Genomic DNA, 17,845 nt, shown 5'->3' with positions numbered 1-17,845 from the left:
ATAACACCTTACAATTTATTCAGGTTTGGCCATTCTCAAGTCATCTACTAAAGTAAGTATATGATTACTTGGTACCACTTTAAAATAAGACTACCTTTATAAAGGGTTTATAAATGGTTTATAATTAGTTTATTAATGGTTATTAATTAGGTTGTAAATGCTTTAAAAATCATTAATAATCAGTAATTACACATTCGTAGAAAGGGCAACAATGACCTGTTGTTTGCCAAAGAGTGAACCCACAGCCATCTATATTGTTGCCCTTTCTGATGATGTGTTATGACTGATTATTAATGATTTTAAGGCATTTACAACCTAATTAGTAACTATTAATAAACTAATTGTAAACCATTTATAAACCCTTTATAAAGGTAGTCTTATTTTAAAGTTGTACCGATTACTTTATATTCTGCTATCCCATGACTTTTGGCATGCTTGGGTAAATTCAGACAAGAACAAGGATTTGTGATATAGTAAATAATAAACTAATTATAAAGAAAAGTAAAATAAAAAAAAAACAACAGATTTGGTTATTATTATTATTATTATTATTATTATTATTATTATTATTATTATTATTATTATTATTATTATGTATTGGCATGTCGACTTATATATTTACATATTCTCCACTCTTAAAATAAAAAAAAAACAGTAGTGTTGGGTCCTGTGTTTTTAATTTTTTCTACTAAAAGCATTTCTTACAATGGTGGCCTTTTATTAAAAGAATGTAACTTTACGTTTTATAGAGATTTTTGGCAGCAGTTAATATAAACTTTAGATAACCCAAACCCTCCTAATCTATTAGCAGAACAAGACATTTCCAAAAGTCGTTTTATTGCAGTATTTTGTTATTATTGCTATTCTTTGCTCTCATCACTGATCTCACGTGTAAAGCTGGTGTTGTGCCGAATTCAGCACCCCCGCCGGGAAAAGCACCTCCTCTCAGGAGCACATAGCGCCCATGTCTTAGAAACGTGCTCCCGAGAGGTGGTGATTTCATGGCGGCAGTGCGAATTTCGATGCACTTTCAAAATAAAATTTAGTTTAAAACAATTTCTGCTTTTTCTGTGGTCTCATTTTTGGGGGGTGGGCAAATCCACCTATTTCTGATATCATCAGTCACCCCCAGCCCCCCCCCCCCCCCCCCCCCCCAGTTCCTACACCAATGTGTAAAACATATCTGATATTCAGATCCACACTTTTTATAGAAGCTAAAATATCAAATGTGACATTAATTAAAAATTAATAATATTTTGTGTTTTGGGCATTTCTGAACTTTGTATAAAACAAGCAAGCAGAGCTAAAAGTTGGTCAAAAATATAATTTTGTTTTTGGTTCTTACCTAAAATGTTAATTTGGTGCATTCCTAGAAATTAAAATACACATTTGCATTGATATACTGTATCATATTCCCAAGGAAATTACACATTTAAAGGATCAATTCAGTGCATCACTTTTTTTTAAATATTATTAATTAATAATACTACATTATACAGTAGATAGAGTCCAGTCTAACACTAAACTCACCACAAAAACACACCAGCAAATTCAGCTCAGCTCAGATTAGCTCAATATCTGAGTCAACTCCGACTCAGACCCTGAACAAATCCTGCCTCAGGCTCCATTTACCATCTTCTATCCTATCGCTTCATCGGTTACACAACGGATTTGATTAACTTTTGATATAATTTGCTCTCATTTAATAAGAGCCAACATTAATCCATTAAACCCCAGCGGGTTCCTGCAGTACTTCATCCCTCACTTCTATCAGCATCAAATGTTTGTGGACTCCCCTTCTAATGAATGCTGCATTCAGAGATTTTAATAGCACCCATTGCTGAAACAGATGTGCAAATGCACACAAACACAAACACACAGCTTGTCTAGTCTCTGTACAGTACAAGTACTGATTTACAAAAGAACAGCACTCTGCAGAGCAAATAAATATAAGAACCTATTGGCACCATGTCTAAAGCCAGATGTTGCCTATAAAAAGAGGAATTAGTATAATGTTCCATGACTTTTGGCATGTCCTAAAAAGCTAAACAACCCTGCACTGACCTGTGGGATATGTGTGTGTGTGTGTGGTGTCTCCTGCCAGAGCCTCTCAAAGTCTGTTCACAATGGCAATTAAAGACAGATGTCATTAACACATCATTACCACCCACTGTCCACTGTAATTAATGTCTTCTGTAAAGCAAGCCTCACTCACAAGATAACACCTAATAATTTATACAGGTTTGGGCATTCTCAAGTCATCTCCTGAGTTTATGATTACTTTATACAGCTCTGGAAAAAAATTAAACCACTGATTTTGTGATTTATAGTTTTATGTTTGAGTAAAATAAACATTGTTGTTTTATTCTATAAACTACAGACAACCTTTCTCCCAAATTCCAAATAAAAATATTGTCATTTAGAGCATTTCTTTGCAGAAAATGAGAAATGGCCGAAATAACAAAAACAAAATACAGAGCTTTCAGACCTCAAATAATGCAAAGAAAACAAGTAAATAAATAATATTCATAAAGTTTTAAGAGATCAGAAATCAATATTTGGTAGAATAACCAAATCACAGTTTAATCACAGTTTTCATGCATATTGGCATGTTCTCCTGCACCAGTCTTACACACTGCTTTTGGATAACTTTATGCCACTCCTGGTGCAACAATTCAAGCAGTTCAGCTTGGTTTGATGGCTTGTGATCATCCATCTTCCTCTTGATTATATAACAGAGGTTTTTAATTTGGTAAAATCAAAGAAACACATCATTTTTAAGTGGTCTCTTATTTTTTTTCAGTCAGTATCTCTGTTTTTCACTTTTAGTAAAACCCTGTGAAAGATTATTACAGGGTAACTACAGTTCTATTGGATTAAAACTTCCAGAAAAGTCGTGTTCCATCAATCATTGCCAAAGAGAGACAGCGTATCAGCATCACTTCATAAACAGTAACACTTATTTTTCTGGAAAATAAGAATAAATATATATATATATATATATATATATATATATATATATATATCAGATCCAGCCGTTCGCCCAGGCTTTGTCTTTGAATGACATTTTCGAAATAAAACTATTTCATGGTGCTGCAACAAAACCCAGAATTGAATGTAGCTGCACAGGACATTCCAGACAGCTTTACTTCCTGAGGAGAACATGCGAATTGAAACACAGCCCCGGCTGGCAAGCCCAGGCCAGCTGAAAAAAACTAGAGGCTGGTGCTGTGACTGGTGCTGTGGCTGGTGCTGTGGCTGTGGGGAAAAGGAGCTAGAAAATTGTCCATCCCAGTATTGGTGTGAGCAGGCAATCCAAATTCCAAACACGACCAAAAACACAGGTCCTCAGACTGGGCTTAAACCTCTGTGTACATGTTTTTTGAGCGATGGAGCAATCACAGCTGTCCTTATTGTGATGATAATACTGGTCCTTTACTGGGCAGACCACCTCCCAGAGCTCTGAGGACCCGCTGGCCGAGATGAGCTCCCATTGTTGCTCTCGGCTGGACGGCTTTGGGACGAGGCGATTTGATTACTGTGTTATGGGATGAGTTCTGCCCATCGAATCACCTTCTGCAGGTGAGCATGCTGAGCTAATAGCACCGTATGGAGCACCACACTGCGAGTGCATTAAGAATTTGGTAAGAAACTGGCTCAGGATCAGCTTAAGGCTGAGAACGTTTTCAGATCCTTATGTATTATCAATGAAAGACACTGTAAAATTACAGTATTACCATATTTTATTTTACAGTTTCTATTATGTATTGTGATTTATTGTTGCTTGTTGTTTATTAAAAAAGATTCAAACACTGAGAATTTGAACAAACACAGTAATATACTGGTTATCTTTTAACATAAGGTAATACTGTGAATAAAGTGTTTTTTTTTTTGCCTGTAATTTACAGTTTTTTAAAGTGTACATTGCAGCTTCTGTGGTAGGGAATTGTTGTGGTAGGTTGATTCTTCGTTTCTGACTTGGTAGAGTTCAATTAAATAAGCTGGTTTTAATGTCATGGATTTCTTTATCCATTTTACAAACACCTCTGATGTGTGTTTGTGGTTATTGTCCAATTGGACATATCAACATATCAAGGTAAAACTAAATCATTTTGAGGTAGTCTTCATTATTACACAGGACTCACACTATGATGTACCAGATATACTGGCAGTAAAACAGTCCTGGACCCCATGATGCCACCACCACTATGCTTTTTTCTGTTGGTATAGTATTTCTTGGGTTGCATGGCTCACTGATAAGGCTCATTTATGTTAATTATTAAGTACAGAGATAAAAATATAGTACCAGTATGCTGCCCTCGCACTGAATTCTGAAGAAAATGCAGGACTAGACAGCTAGCTAACCCTTGGTCTTCAAATTGCTCAACAGGACTTACTTTCACATTTTTTAATTGAAGAATCAGCAACATACACACAGTATTGGCTGGAAGAAGACTGCAGACTGAGCAAACATGGCATCCACTGCAAAGACAACACAGGAAGTGGGCTGGGCTACAGCTTGCACAGTTCCTGTTAACAAAATAGCAACTAGCATCCGACAAAAGAAAGTGAATAAAATAATGTATGCCTTAGGGAAGGCAAAGAAACAGCAAACCAGAATAAGTTTAAAATTTTAGATTCTCCAAAGTAGCAACTCTTGCTTAGATGACAGCTTTACACATCTTGGCTGGATTTTCTCAGTCAGCTTTATGAGGTAGAGTCACCTGGAATTCAGCCTTTCAGTTAACAGGGTAACGATTTATAATACAGCCCACGTTTTAGAGGGTAAGTTCCCTTTACTTACGGTGTAACTTCTCTGAATGAACCAGTCCATTCAAAATACTTACTGGGTCCTACAGCTACTTAACTGTAGGTATAAATAAAGTGCAACCAGGAACAAGAGTTTAAAAACTAGGTAACTATCTGAAACATACCTTGTACTTTCCCAACACTTATGGTGTAACTGTTCTCTATGAATCAGTAAATACAAAACACATATGGGGTCCCACTCGTACTTAAATGTGGGTACAAATAAAACACAGGAGAACCTGCAGTTTCCCTACACTCTAAAAAACAGAGGTACAATATGAGTACTTTTTGTACTCAAAGGTACAATCTTCATAATTGAACCCTCAAAGGTACAATATTGGTCTATTTGTACCATTTAACCAGCCAAAGGGTACATTCAGTATTTTGTATTATTGTACTAATAAACAATATATATTTAAATTGCACATTTTTTTTTGAAAGCCAGACCATTTTGGACCATCAAGTTTTTGAGCCATATTCAGTTGATGATAATGTTTAGAACTTTTATCATCTTTACTGGCACAAAAACCATGGTTACAAAAAAGGACTTTCACTGAAAGGTGTTTTTTTGTACCTCATTATAAGGTACAGCCCCAGCGACAAGCTTTGTACACTTTTAAGTACAAATCTGTACTTACTTTTTTTAGTGTGTAAGCTTGTGGTGCAATTTCCATATAAAATAATATATAATCATTTTGCCCTTTGTTCATGACAGTTATGAAGTCTTCATTTCACTCACACTACAGGGAATTATAATTCTTATTACATTACATTACATTACATTTGTGTCACATCCTGGTCTCGTCTCGTGTCTGTGTGTCTTCCCCACGTGACCTGTGCTCCCCTGTGTCTCCCGTCTCAGTACTTTTCCACCTGTTTCTCATTTGTTGCTCCGCCCCTTCCCCAGGTGTTTCTAATTATAGTGTTTCCTGTTACTATAAATAGCCCTCCTCTGCCACCTTGTCCTCCGTCTGTCTTTGCACCTTCACCTGTCGTTCGTCTCTCTGTGTTTTCATAACGTTTCTCAGTGTCTCTCTTAGCCTTGGTTCCTTGTTTCTTGTTTATTTCTTGTTTTCTCGTTTATAGTTTATTTCCTTGTTTATTTCTAGTTTCTTGTTTTATTTCTTGTTCCCTAGCTCCCTGTATATACCCTGCTTGTGTTGATTCCTAGTTTAGCTCCTTGTATATATTCCCTGTTTGTTTATTTATTATCTCTAGTTGGTTTAGTTTAGGTTCTTTGATTTGTTTTGGTTATTGGTTATTTGTGTATCTTTGTTTCATGTTACTTGTTCCTTGTTTTTCTTGTTATTTATTTATTAAATTATTATTTATTTTCACCCTACCTGCACTTGTGTCTGCTTTCCTCGCCACCCTGCCTGGGTCATCCGTGACAGAAAGACCGACCTTAACATGGACACAGCAGGTTCTGCCTGGACTGGCACCAGGATGGCGATTCGCCGTACTCCAGGCGGGATCCCGGCGCAGGAAAACTCGAGGCCTCATGGACGCCGCAGGCCTCGGGGTAAGCGTTCTAAGGGGTCCCGCCAGCTGGAAGAAGACCCCTTTTCCGGGGAGGATTTTCTTGGGGGGGCGATGAGGGTTGGTGCTATGAGCCTCGGTGCCTCCGTGTACCCGAGGCTCAAGGAGCGGGACCCGTGGGACTTTCTCGGGTGCGCTCCCAGCAGCTCCGAGGACGAAGAGGAGCTCTACCCCGCACCAGTCCGAGCTCCTTTACCGTTCCCCCCAGGGGCGGTGCTCTACCCAGCTCTCGGCCGCACAGCTCCAGAGGCCGTCCCGACTCGGCCCCGCGCAGTCTGCTTCTACAGACTTTGCCAGCAAAGCTGCAGATCCAGTCCGGGTTTTTGATCTTCCCGCGGCTTCAGGCCTCACAGCAGCAGCGCTGGATCTCTACGCGCCCAGCTCCGAAAATCTCTCGGCTGCTGAGCCACGCCCCCGGACTCCTGCCGTGTCTGCAGAAGCTGCTCCAGCCTCCGTGTCTGCAGAAGCTGCTCAAGCCTCCGTGTCTGCAGAAGCTGCACAAGCCTCCGTGTCTGCAGAAGCTGCTCCAGTCTCCGTGTCTGCAGAAGCTGCTCAAGCCTCCGTGTCTGCAGAAGCTGCTCAAGCCTCCGTGTCTGCAGAAGCTGCTCAAGCCTCCGTGTCTGCAGAAGCTGCTCCAGCCTCCGTCTCTGCAGAAGCTGCTCCAGCCTCCGTCTCTGCAGAAGCTGCTCAAGCCTCCGTCTCTGCAGAAGCTGCTCAAGCCTCCGTCTCTGCTGAAGCTGCTCCAGCCTCCGTGTCTGCTCCAGCTGTTCAAGCCTTCAAGTCTGCTCCAGCTGTTCAAGCCTCTGTGTCTGCTCCAGCTGTTCAAGCCTCTGTGTCTGCTCCAGCTGTTCAAGCCTCCGTGTCTGCTCCCGCTGCCCGAGTCGCCGCGCCGCCAGCACCAGCTCCCGCTGCCCGAGTCGCCGCGCCGCCAGCACCAGCTCCCGCTGCCCGAGTCGCCGCGCCGCCAGCACCAGCTCCCGCTGCCCGAGTCGCCGCGCCGCCAGCACCAGCTCCCGCTGCCCGAGTCGCCGCGCCGCCAGCACCAGCTCCCGCTGCCCGAGTCGCCACCCCACCAGAACCTTGTTTGGCTCCAGGGCCCCAGGACCCAGGCAGGCACAGAGGCCCCCGGACCTTCACTCCAGAACTGTGCCCAGGCTGGCTCCTTGGACTTCCCCACAGACTTTTGCCAGTCCTGGGCACCCACCCATGTTTTTGGTCCCTGTGTCTCTCCCTGTCTTGGTCCCCGGGTCTGTGTTTGTTCCGGTTCCTGTCCCTGGTGGTTTCTCCGTTCCTGTCCCAGTCACAGTGTTTGTTTCTGTCCCTGTTAATGTCCTCGTCCCTGTTCCCATGTCTAGTCCCGTCCAGTCTCCTGTCCAGTTCCCCGTCCAGTCTCCGTCTCCTGTCCAGTTCCCCGTCCAGTCTCCGTCTCCTGTCCAGTCTCCCGTTCTGTCTCCTGTCCAGTCTCTGTCCAACGTCCAGTTCCCTGTCCAGTCTCCGTCCCACGTCCAGTCTCCGTCTCCTGTCCAGTTCCCCGTCCAGTCTCCGTCTCCCGTTCAGTCTCCCGTCCACTCTCTGTCCTCTGTCCTGTCTCCGTTTCAGTCCCCGGTCTCGACTCCTGTTTTCCCTGGCCTCTCCCTGCCGCCAGCCCCCGGGGTTCGTTTTTACGCGCCTCGGGAGCTGCGCGTTTAGGGGGAGGCTTCTGTCACATCCTGGTCTCATCTCGTGTCTGTGTGTCTTCCCCACGTGACCTGTGCTCCCCTGTGTCTCCCGTCTCAGTACTTTTCCACCTGTTTCTCATTTGTTGCTCCGCCCCTTCCCCAGGTGTTTCTAATTATAGTGTTTCCTGTTACTATAAATAGCCCTCCTCTGCCACCTTGTCCTCCGTCTGTCTTTGCACCTTCACCTGTCGTTCGTCTCTATGTGTTTTCATAACGTTTCTCAGTGTCTCTCTTAGCCTTGGTTCCTTGTTTCTTGTTTATTTCTTGTTTTCTCGTTTATAGTTTATTTCCTTGTTTATTTCTAGTTTCTTGTTTTATTTCTTGTTCCCTAGCTCCCTGTATATACCCTGCTTGTGTTGATTCCTAGTTTAGCTCCTTGTATATATTGCCTGTTTATTTATTATCTCTAGTTGGTTTAGTTTAGGTTCTTTGATTTGTTTTGGTTATTGGTTATTTGTGTATCTTTGTTTCATGTTACTTGTTCCTTGTTTTTCTTGTTATTTATTTATTAAATTATTATTTATTTTCACCCTACCTGCACTTGTGTCCGCCTCCTCGTCTCCCTGCCTGGGTCTCCGTGACAATTTGGCAGACGATTTTGTCCAAAGCGACTTACAATAGTCAAGTACAATGTAAAATAAGTTTAAAGGTAAAACATCTTTGGATAGGGATAAAAGGAGGTCAAAGGGGAATAATAGGATAGAGGAGTGAAGGAGGGGAAGAAGGAAATGAGGTTAGAAGTAGTTAGTGTGTTAGAGGTGTTAAGAGAGTAAGTGCTCTTTGAAGAGCTCTGTCTTCAGGAGTTTATTAAAGATAGCGAGAGATTCTCCTGATCTGGTAGTGGAAGGTAGTTTGTTCCACCATTGGGGAACTCTGTATGAGAACAGTCTGGATTGCTTTGTGTGAGTGTTTGGCAAAGCGAGGCGACGTTCATTGGAGGAGCGCAGCGGCCGGGAGGTAGCGTAAGCTTTCAGGAGCGAGTGCAGGTAGGAAGGAGCCTGTTCTGTCATCACCTTGTAGGCGATTGTAAGAGCTTTGAATTTGATGCGAGCATCAACTGGTAGCCAATGGAGCTCAATGAGCAGCGGGGTGACATGTGCCCGTTTTGGCTGGTTGAAGACCAGACGTGCTAATTCTTATAATTTAATGAGTTTGAAAAAGAAGATGAGAATTTGATTTATGCTTTTAAAATTTTTAAGAGTGAAGCAGCTAAAAACAGTCAGGATGGAGCAGGAAGAAAACATATTGTTTATAATGTCAAGACTAAAATACAATAATATTTATATTTCTATATTTTCAATAACACAATCAGGAATGCTGAGATTTTAAAGAAAATGTATTAATTATTACACAGAAACCACAAGGTTTTATATTAATGGTTAATAAAGCCACACCTCACCTGATTTTTACTGTTCTTATTCTCTAAGGACACAGTTGTACTTACTCAGTAAGTACTCAGAAACAACAGAGAGCGGGCTGTATTATGTAGTGTACAGTGATTTACTGTTCTAACTCCCTAAGTACACAGTAATTACCCTCTAAAACACAAGCTGTATTATAAAGCGTTACCGTTAATGGTATCTTCAAAACTGGCACTCATCAGGACCATCCCAGGAAAGAAAGAGCAAGAGTTTCCTCTGTTGTACAGGATAAATTCATCAGAGTTACCAGCATCAGAAACCGCAAGTTAACAGCTCCCCAGATTAGAGCACCTAAATGCTTCACAGAGTATCCCAGATACTGGCAAAAATCACATCCACATTCAATGCAGGAGAGCCTAAACACACATATCCCACAGGTCAGTGCATAGTTTCTTAGCTCCAAAGGACATGACAAAAGTCAAGAGACACAACAGTAGTTCATGTTCCAGGATGTGGCATGTCAGTGTAATATTGACCCTGTGATGACTCCTTCTTCCTCTAAAATCAGCTTAAAGAAATGATTAAAAGCCCAATATTACCATGATATTCATGCTCACCATGAGTGAATGTAACATCCAACCTGACTGTCCTGTCCTGCTTAGTGTGTCTCGCTCTATGACCCTTCAGGACCACTCAAGACTGGAAAGGAGCACATGAAGTCCACAAGGGGAACATGTTGTTTACCCTGACTAATTGCATTTAGTGATATTAGTAAATTCCAGTCTGGTACCATGTGTCCATGGACCTCTTCTGTATCTCTACTTTTGGTTTGGGTGAATATCTAATGTAGTACTTTGCTCTCTGTCCATATTTCATACCATCAGTTTGCTTATTCACCCTTTAAATACAGAATATTTGATATAAACTGCAATTTCTTAGCATTTCTATCAAACTTTGATTCTACTTTTGTGGTGGTATCATGCATGATTAATCCACATATCAGAATATTAGGACCATCTGCTTGTGTCTACACTCTTTATCCATTTTTTTCAGCTCCACTGATCATATGGGAGCACTTTGTAAGTCTATAAGTATTACAGACTGTCTTGTATCTGGTTTTCTACTTTTCCTACTTTATTATCTTTATTTCACCCTGTTCTTTAATGATCAGGATCCCACCAGAAAGAGAGACCATAAAGAGCAGCTATTATTTGAGTGATGGGTCATTCTCAGATTTTGAATAAGAATCAAAATCACTTTATTTCGCCAAGTATGTTACAAATACAAAGAATTTTACACAGACTATTGATAAACATCACACTACAAAAGAAGGTTCAATAAACAATAAATAGAGTAAGAATATAGTTAAAAGTACTGAATGAATAAAGAGCACTGAAGAGAAATAGAAGCTAAGCGATAAAAATAATAATAATAATAATATGAATATTACTGTATCCAAATATTCCTGAGGAAGGTTTATGTTAAATATTGGGTAAAGATAGTTACATATTATGTTTACATTACAGAAAAACATCTGTACAGCTGTGCAAATAAGCAAGTGCAAGTGCGCGAGTTGTAAATCCGACTCAGACTCAGAGGTGTCCACTGTGGTTAAGGAGTGCTACAGCTCTGGGGAAGAAGCTGTTAGTGTGTTGTGTTGTGCTGGTTTTGATGGTCAGAAGCGTTCTACCAGACACTGCAGTGAAGTCTGTTGTGCTGGTACAGCTGCTGCACTTTATTAGACACTCCTTTTTATCTGGTCTGCTATGTAGATAAAGTAAAGTCAGAGACAGAAGCTCTGAATCGGTTGTTGCACAGACTGTGTTGGTCATCCTGATGTTTAAAAACTCCAGCAGCATTGCTGTGTCTGATTTGCTCAGGCCTGCCCAACACCACCAGGCCAATTAGTGTCACTGCAATGCTGAGAATGATCCACTCCCCAAATTGGGTGGTCCTGTGGTGGTTCTGAACACTGAAGAACAGGAAGAAATGAGAATAATAATAAAGTATGCAGAGAAACAGATACAGAACTACAATCTGTAATTTTGTAAGGCTACAAAGTGATCATGTATGATCAATGGAGCTGATAGGATGGACAATTAATGTAGATGTCAGGTGGGAGCAGGAAGGAGATGAGGAAAGAGGACACAAGTGGGGCCGGGAAACAAGGGGGCGGAGCTACAAATGAACAGGTTAGCAACACGGGTGGGTAAATAAGGAGGGTAAATAAACTCAGGGACAGACCAGAGAGACGCAAAAACCGGACGAGAACTTGACAGTAGAAACAAGGAGGTGGTCATAATATTCTGATATGACTGAGTAATTGTGTTTAAATTGTTGTACAAAGATTTAATTATTTTCTTCAAACTGGCAACATAACAAAAGAAGAAGAAATCTTCTTAGCTTGTATTAGAAGTCAACGAGGAAATATCTGATTCCAAGTCTTTTTAGTTTTTAGTCTTTTCTGTTGCACCATTTATCACAGAATTTTGACAGAATGTAAAAAAAAAAACAGCTGCATCCATTGAATACATAAGCCTTTTCTTGTTGTGTATACTGCTTCTTATCTTTATGGAGACCCTTATGCTTCTGTTTCTGCTTATCTTCTGTATTCTAATACAAATGTGGGCTTAAATAAACAAACTCCAGGTCCCGCCTCCACATCAGCTGAAACTATCAAGGGTGGAGATGTTTAAACAGCGAGAGCAGGGTGGAGATAAGTCCAGCCTCTGAGATATGAACATTTACACTGTGATACACAAAGTGTCATCTATTGATGAATGAACGAATTGTCCATTTTGTAAATGTTAAAGGAATTTCTGGTTATATTTCTGGTTTGGGCTTTTGATTTGTGATGCGTGTGCTACGTATATAAAGAGACTCCAGGATAAAAATACATGGAGAAGGTTATAAAAAGCCTGTGAGTGAAATCTGTCCTTGTCAGTTACTCTAGGCACAATATCAGGGTGAATATTAACTTTCTTTTATTGCCAAGGGCAAATTACCCAGGCCTCAAATGGTTGTGGAGCACATGTCAATCAAAGAGCCAAAACTTCATATTGAAATATAATTGAAAAAGTTTGCTTCCTCATATCTCAGTTCGACATTGCCAGAGGGCATTTACGATGAATCTGCCTAACAACCACTAGGAATTAGAAAATTGCATGGAAATGCTTTTTTGAACTCTTTAGAACCATTGCTTCTACTACAGAACCTTTAAAGAACCCTCTTTCTTAAGACTGTAGTAATTTAAGACATTGCAAACAAAGCCTTGTATATTATTTGTTCCTTTTTTGACATAATTTGAATCTGGCAGTTCTTCTATACATACATATACATATTTTGCTATTTTTAGGTATATGTTTGAGTAAAATGAACATTGTTGTTTTATTCTATAAACTACAGACAACATTTCTCCCAAATTCCAAATAAAAATATTGTCATTTAGAGCATTTATTTGCAGAAAATGAGAAATGGCTAAAATAACAGTAAAACAAACGCAGAGCTTTTTAGACATAAAATAATACAAAGAAAAGAGTTCAGAAATCAATATTTGGCGAAATAACCCTGGTTTTTAATCACAGTTTTCATGCATCTTGGTATCATGTTCTCCTCCACCAGTCTTACACACTGCTTTTGGATAACTTTATGCTGCTTTACTCCTGGTGCAAAAATTCAAGCATTATTATTATAATTTTGGAACATTTCTATTGGTCTAGTCATCATGAAATTATGACACAACGTTAAGAACAACTTCTAGAAAAAGGAAGATGAGCGTTTTGGTGACAGAGATAATATAATTAAATTAACTGAGCTATTAATGTTTATTGAACTTTTTCTGATGAATGTATTTGGTTATCTTCCTCATTTGTCACCCATTGCTATCAATGCAGACACATACACACACACACACACACACACACACAAACACAGCTTTTCTAGTACTTGTAGAGAAGTACTGCCAATAGAATAGGACCCTCTGAAGAAGATAAACATGAACCTATTAGTAACATGTCTAATGCTAGGTGTACGTTAGAGGGGTATAAACCCCCAAGCGTTAAGCTGTAAAGCAGTGGAACTGTTCTGTTCTCTGGACCATCCAATAGGTTTGGGATTTATTGCTCAATGTTTAAAAAATAATAGAAAGCATTGGCTAGACAGTAGAGACAGTTACTCCAATAAAAGCAGGATAAACTCTTTTATAATACCCTTGATTTTAAAATAAAATTAATAAGCATGTCCCCCGATACTTTGTTCTATGTAATGTTAAATATTTAATTCTGCAGAAAAAGCCAGCCGGTTCCAAAACAGCTTCTTCCCCCAGGCGACCAGGCTGTGGAACAGCCAGTAGAACAGTGTTCTGCCCAACCCACCCAACTGACACTTTACTTTACACCGCATCTATCAGACTTTCCCATATTATACAGCATTCTGCCCCCTGCACTTCCCATTCAACTTATTCCTTATCTGCACTTACTCATAGTTATTCTGTCACCTACTGGACTATTTCCTCACTTCCACACACACATACTCTAGATATCTGCATATCTACATCTGTGCAGTATTTGTTTTGTGCAATATTTGTCTATAGTGCAAGTTATCATGTTTATTGTCATTAAGTGTATTGTGAATAGTGTTTATACTGTAAAGCTATCTGTATGTCTTATTTTATATTATTTTATTTTATCACTCTTCTTGAAATATTATTCTTTGCACATTGGTGGGAATCTGCACCCAAGTTTTTCACTCACATGTACACCTGTACTCTGTGACGTGACAATAAAAATCTTGTATCTTGTATCTTGTATACTGCACTGGACTGAGTGGAAAAGTTTGGCCTTTCATTTATCTGTAGGGGAAAAAGCAGCATGTGGACTGAGTGTCTCTCCAGACGGTAGACTGACACACCCCGAGACAGACCCCGTGTCACACAGACGGCCAGCAGCAGGCATTTCACCAGCATCCACTCTGATTCACACCCAGCAACTCCCTCCCTGACCATCACACAGGCTGCTCATGTCATCTGTGGGTAGCCCCCATGTGATCCATTCACGCGCTGGTAGACAACGTCAATAACAGATCATTCCACGAACAGTACGGTCACCGGAGCAACTGTCCGTCAGACATCGTCAGTCACAGTGCTCCGTCTTCCTTCATTTGGAAAACACTCTTTTCCTGAGAGATGCACAATAACAGCGGAAATCCAATCAATACAGATTACTCAGAGATCCTGTGTGGCTTTATAAAAGAGAAGAGGCTCATTATACACTTTTCTGGAAACCTGGATGGCACAAGTGTCACAAGGGCTGGTCCTATCATTGGGAGATCCACAGCCATTCAAAGCTATACAGTCGTAGGGTGTTTTCATAAAATGAACCAATGAAGTAACCCCACACGCAGCACTGGGAGCGGATAGTTTACACTTGCACTAGTGTCTGATTAAAGCTAGTCTCAGACTGACGATTTCAGGAGGACAGCTCTACACTTGATCAAACATATCAAACTCACAGATTAAGCTCTCCCAGGTCTATAAAAATGTTGTGTGAAATTGCCCAAGATCCAAAAATGGATCTCCCATTTTGCAAAGAAGGTTATTTTTTTTTTAGCAGTTTTGATTTTAAGCGAAGAAAAGCCAGAGTTTGAGGTTTACAGCTTCTCAATTTAACATACAAAAATCTCATTATTCAAATTTGCCAAGACCAGAGATGTATAGCAATAAAGTAGGAGTACTTTACTGCTGTATTTAAGTACTAAAATATTGTATCTGTATCTACTGCAGTATTATTTTACTTCACTATTTTACGTAAGTACTAAAATACTGTATCTGTATCTACTGGAGTAATATTTTTACTTCACAAGTGTACTTAATCACTAAAATGCTGTATCTTTATCTACTGGAGTATTAAATTTATTACACTGAAACTGCACTGGTGAGGGTTGTCAATGACCTTCTTGTTTCAGCGGATGAGGGTTATATTAATATCCTTTTTTGTTGGACCTTACTGCGGCCTTTGATACAGTATGCCACTCGATTTTGTTGGATCGGATGGAAACGTGGCTGGGTATATCGGGTACTGTGCTCTCCTGGTTTCAGTCATATCTCTCTGGTAGAAATCAGTTTGTGACGTTAGGTAGGAATAAATCTCACATTGTTCAGGTTGGTCAAGGGGTTCCTCAGGGCTCCATTCTTGGGCCTTTACTTTTTAGTATTTATTTGTTGCCACTTGGGCACATTTTTAGGAAATATGGTTTGAATTTTCATCTTTATGCTGATGATGCTCAGGTTTATTTTAGCTGCAAGAGTGATTTGGCACCTGCATGTGAGTTGCTCTCAGTGTGTCTACATGAGATAAAAATTTGGATGCAACAGAATTTCCTCCAGTTAAATTGCTCTAAGACTGAGGTTATTTTAATTGGTAGTCCATCTGCTTTGCTTAAGATCAGGAATTTTAATATTATTATTGATGGTATTCGGATATTGCCCACTTTACAGGTGCGTAATTTAGGCATTATTTTTGATAGTGAGTTAAATTTTGAGACTCACATCAAGAACATTTGTAAAGTTTCCTTTTATTATCTTAGAAATATTGCTAGGCTCAGACCTTTTCTTTCCCCATCTGATGCCGAAAAACTGGTACATGCGTTTATTACATGTAGACTGGACTACTGCAACTCGCTTTACTCTGCTTTACCAAGGAAATCTCTCCAGAAGCTGCAGTATGTTCAGAAATGTGCTGCCAGAATGTTGACCAATACCTCACTACGTGAACACATCACTCCTGTACTAAAGAAACTTCACTGGCTCCCTGTCCGAGTACGAATTGATTTTAAGACTCTTATTCTAACTTTTAAGGTGGTACATGGGACTGCTCCGGTCTATCTTTGTGATCTGGTGAAGTTTTACACTCCCTCACGCAATCTTCGCTCTGTTAGCCCTTGGACATTACAGGAGCCTATCTGTAAGCTCAAAAGGATGGGAGAGAGAGCATTTTCTTTTAGAGCGCCACGATTGTGGAATGCTCTCCCTGAGGTCATTAAAAGTGCTCCTACCTTGGACTGTTTTAAAAAATTACTTACAACTCATCTTTTTTCTTTAACATTTAAGAGTGGTTAAGTGTTTTTGTTTATTTTGTTGTTGTTTATTTTACTAATTTTATGTAGCGCTTTGGGTCTTTAGAAAAGCGCATTATAAATGTAAAGTTATTATTATTATTATTATTATTATTATTATTATTATTATTATTATTATTATTATTATTATTACACTACTGTGCCTAAGTATTAAAATGCTGTATCTGTATTTACTGGAATATTATTTTACTTCACTACTGTACTTAAGTACTAAAATGCTGTATTTTTATCTACTGGAGTTTTATTTTACTTCACTACTGTACTTATGTATTAAAATGCTGTATCTGTATCTACTGGAGTATTATTTTACTTTATTATTGTATTTAAGTACTAAAATACTGTATCTGTAACTACTGGAGTATTATTTTTACTCCTACTTCCACTTTCTTTTACTACATACTTTGGATGAGTTTAATACTTTTTTTTATTCTGATACATTGTTTTTTGTGCTGCATCATTGCTTTTTACAATTATAAAAATGATAGTAATCATTTTAAACCCACATTATCACTAAAGCCAGAGCGGTAGATGTTCTGAACTGTCACTGTCGGGTTTGATGAAGCTGCTCATTATTGAGTAAATAAAGAGATCAAGCTTATCTTATAAGCAGACCTTACTGCTCCTGTTCTACCTTTAATTCTGCTTAAAAAACACTTCAACTTTTATTTAAGTCACTTTTTTAAAAGAGCTCTTGTACTTTTTACTCACGTCCGCTCTCCAGTACTTTTATACATGTTTGGCCAAGATTAATACATCACTGTCACTATGACCTGAGGATCGCTGATTCAGAGTCCCAGGTCATGCTGTTTGGCATCAGCAGCCAGAGTCAGAGAGAGCACAATTTGTCATGCTCTCTCAGGGTGGGTAGATAGTGCTCACTGCTCTCATCACTACCTTTGTGACGCTGGCCGGAAAAGGCATGTGTTGATTGGGTAATTGGCCTTCCAAAATGGGGTATAATTAGAAACAAAAAAGACTCAGGGCCCAGGGTGCAGTCACTGAAAAATCAGTCTTTAATGAGTGACAAATAAAAAACGCAGTTTAAGGAATTAATGAAACAATTCCAAGCAGATTCCCACAGAGCAAAACACTTCATCCACAGCCTGACGTCACAGAGACGTCTAAGAGAGCGACGCCGCCAGATGACACTCTGCGGAACGCTGCCATATTCACTCGCAAACAAAACCTCAAATGAGCAATTATTCACTATTGTGCAACGAGCACAATTATTCACTAATTGAGTCAGAATTTGAAGACTCTGCCAAGGGCCTGAGCTGATCAACAGTG

This window comes from Astyanax mexicanus, chromosome 14 (assembly GCF_023375975.1).
Source record: "Astyanax mexicanus isolate ESR-SI-001 chromosome 14, AstMex3_surface, whole genome shotgun sequence".
Classification (NCBI taxonomy): domain Eukaryota; kingdom Metazoa; phylum Chordata; class Actinopteri; order Characiformes; family Acestrorhamphidae; genus Astyanax; species Astyanax mexicanus.
This window is presented reverse-complemented; position numbering follows the sequence as displayed.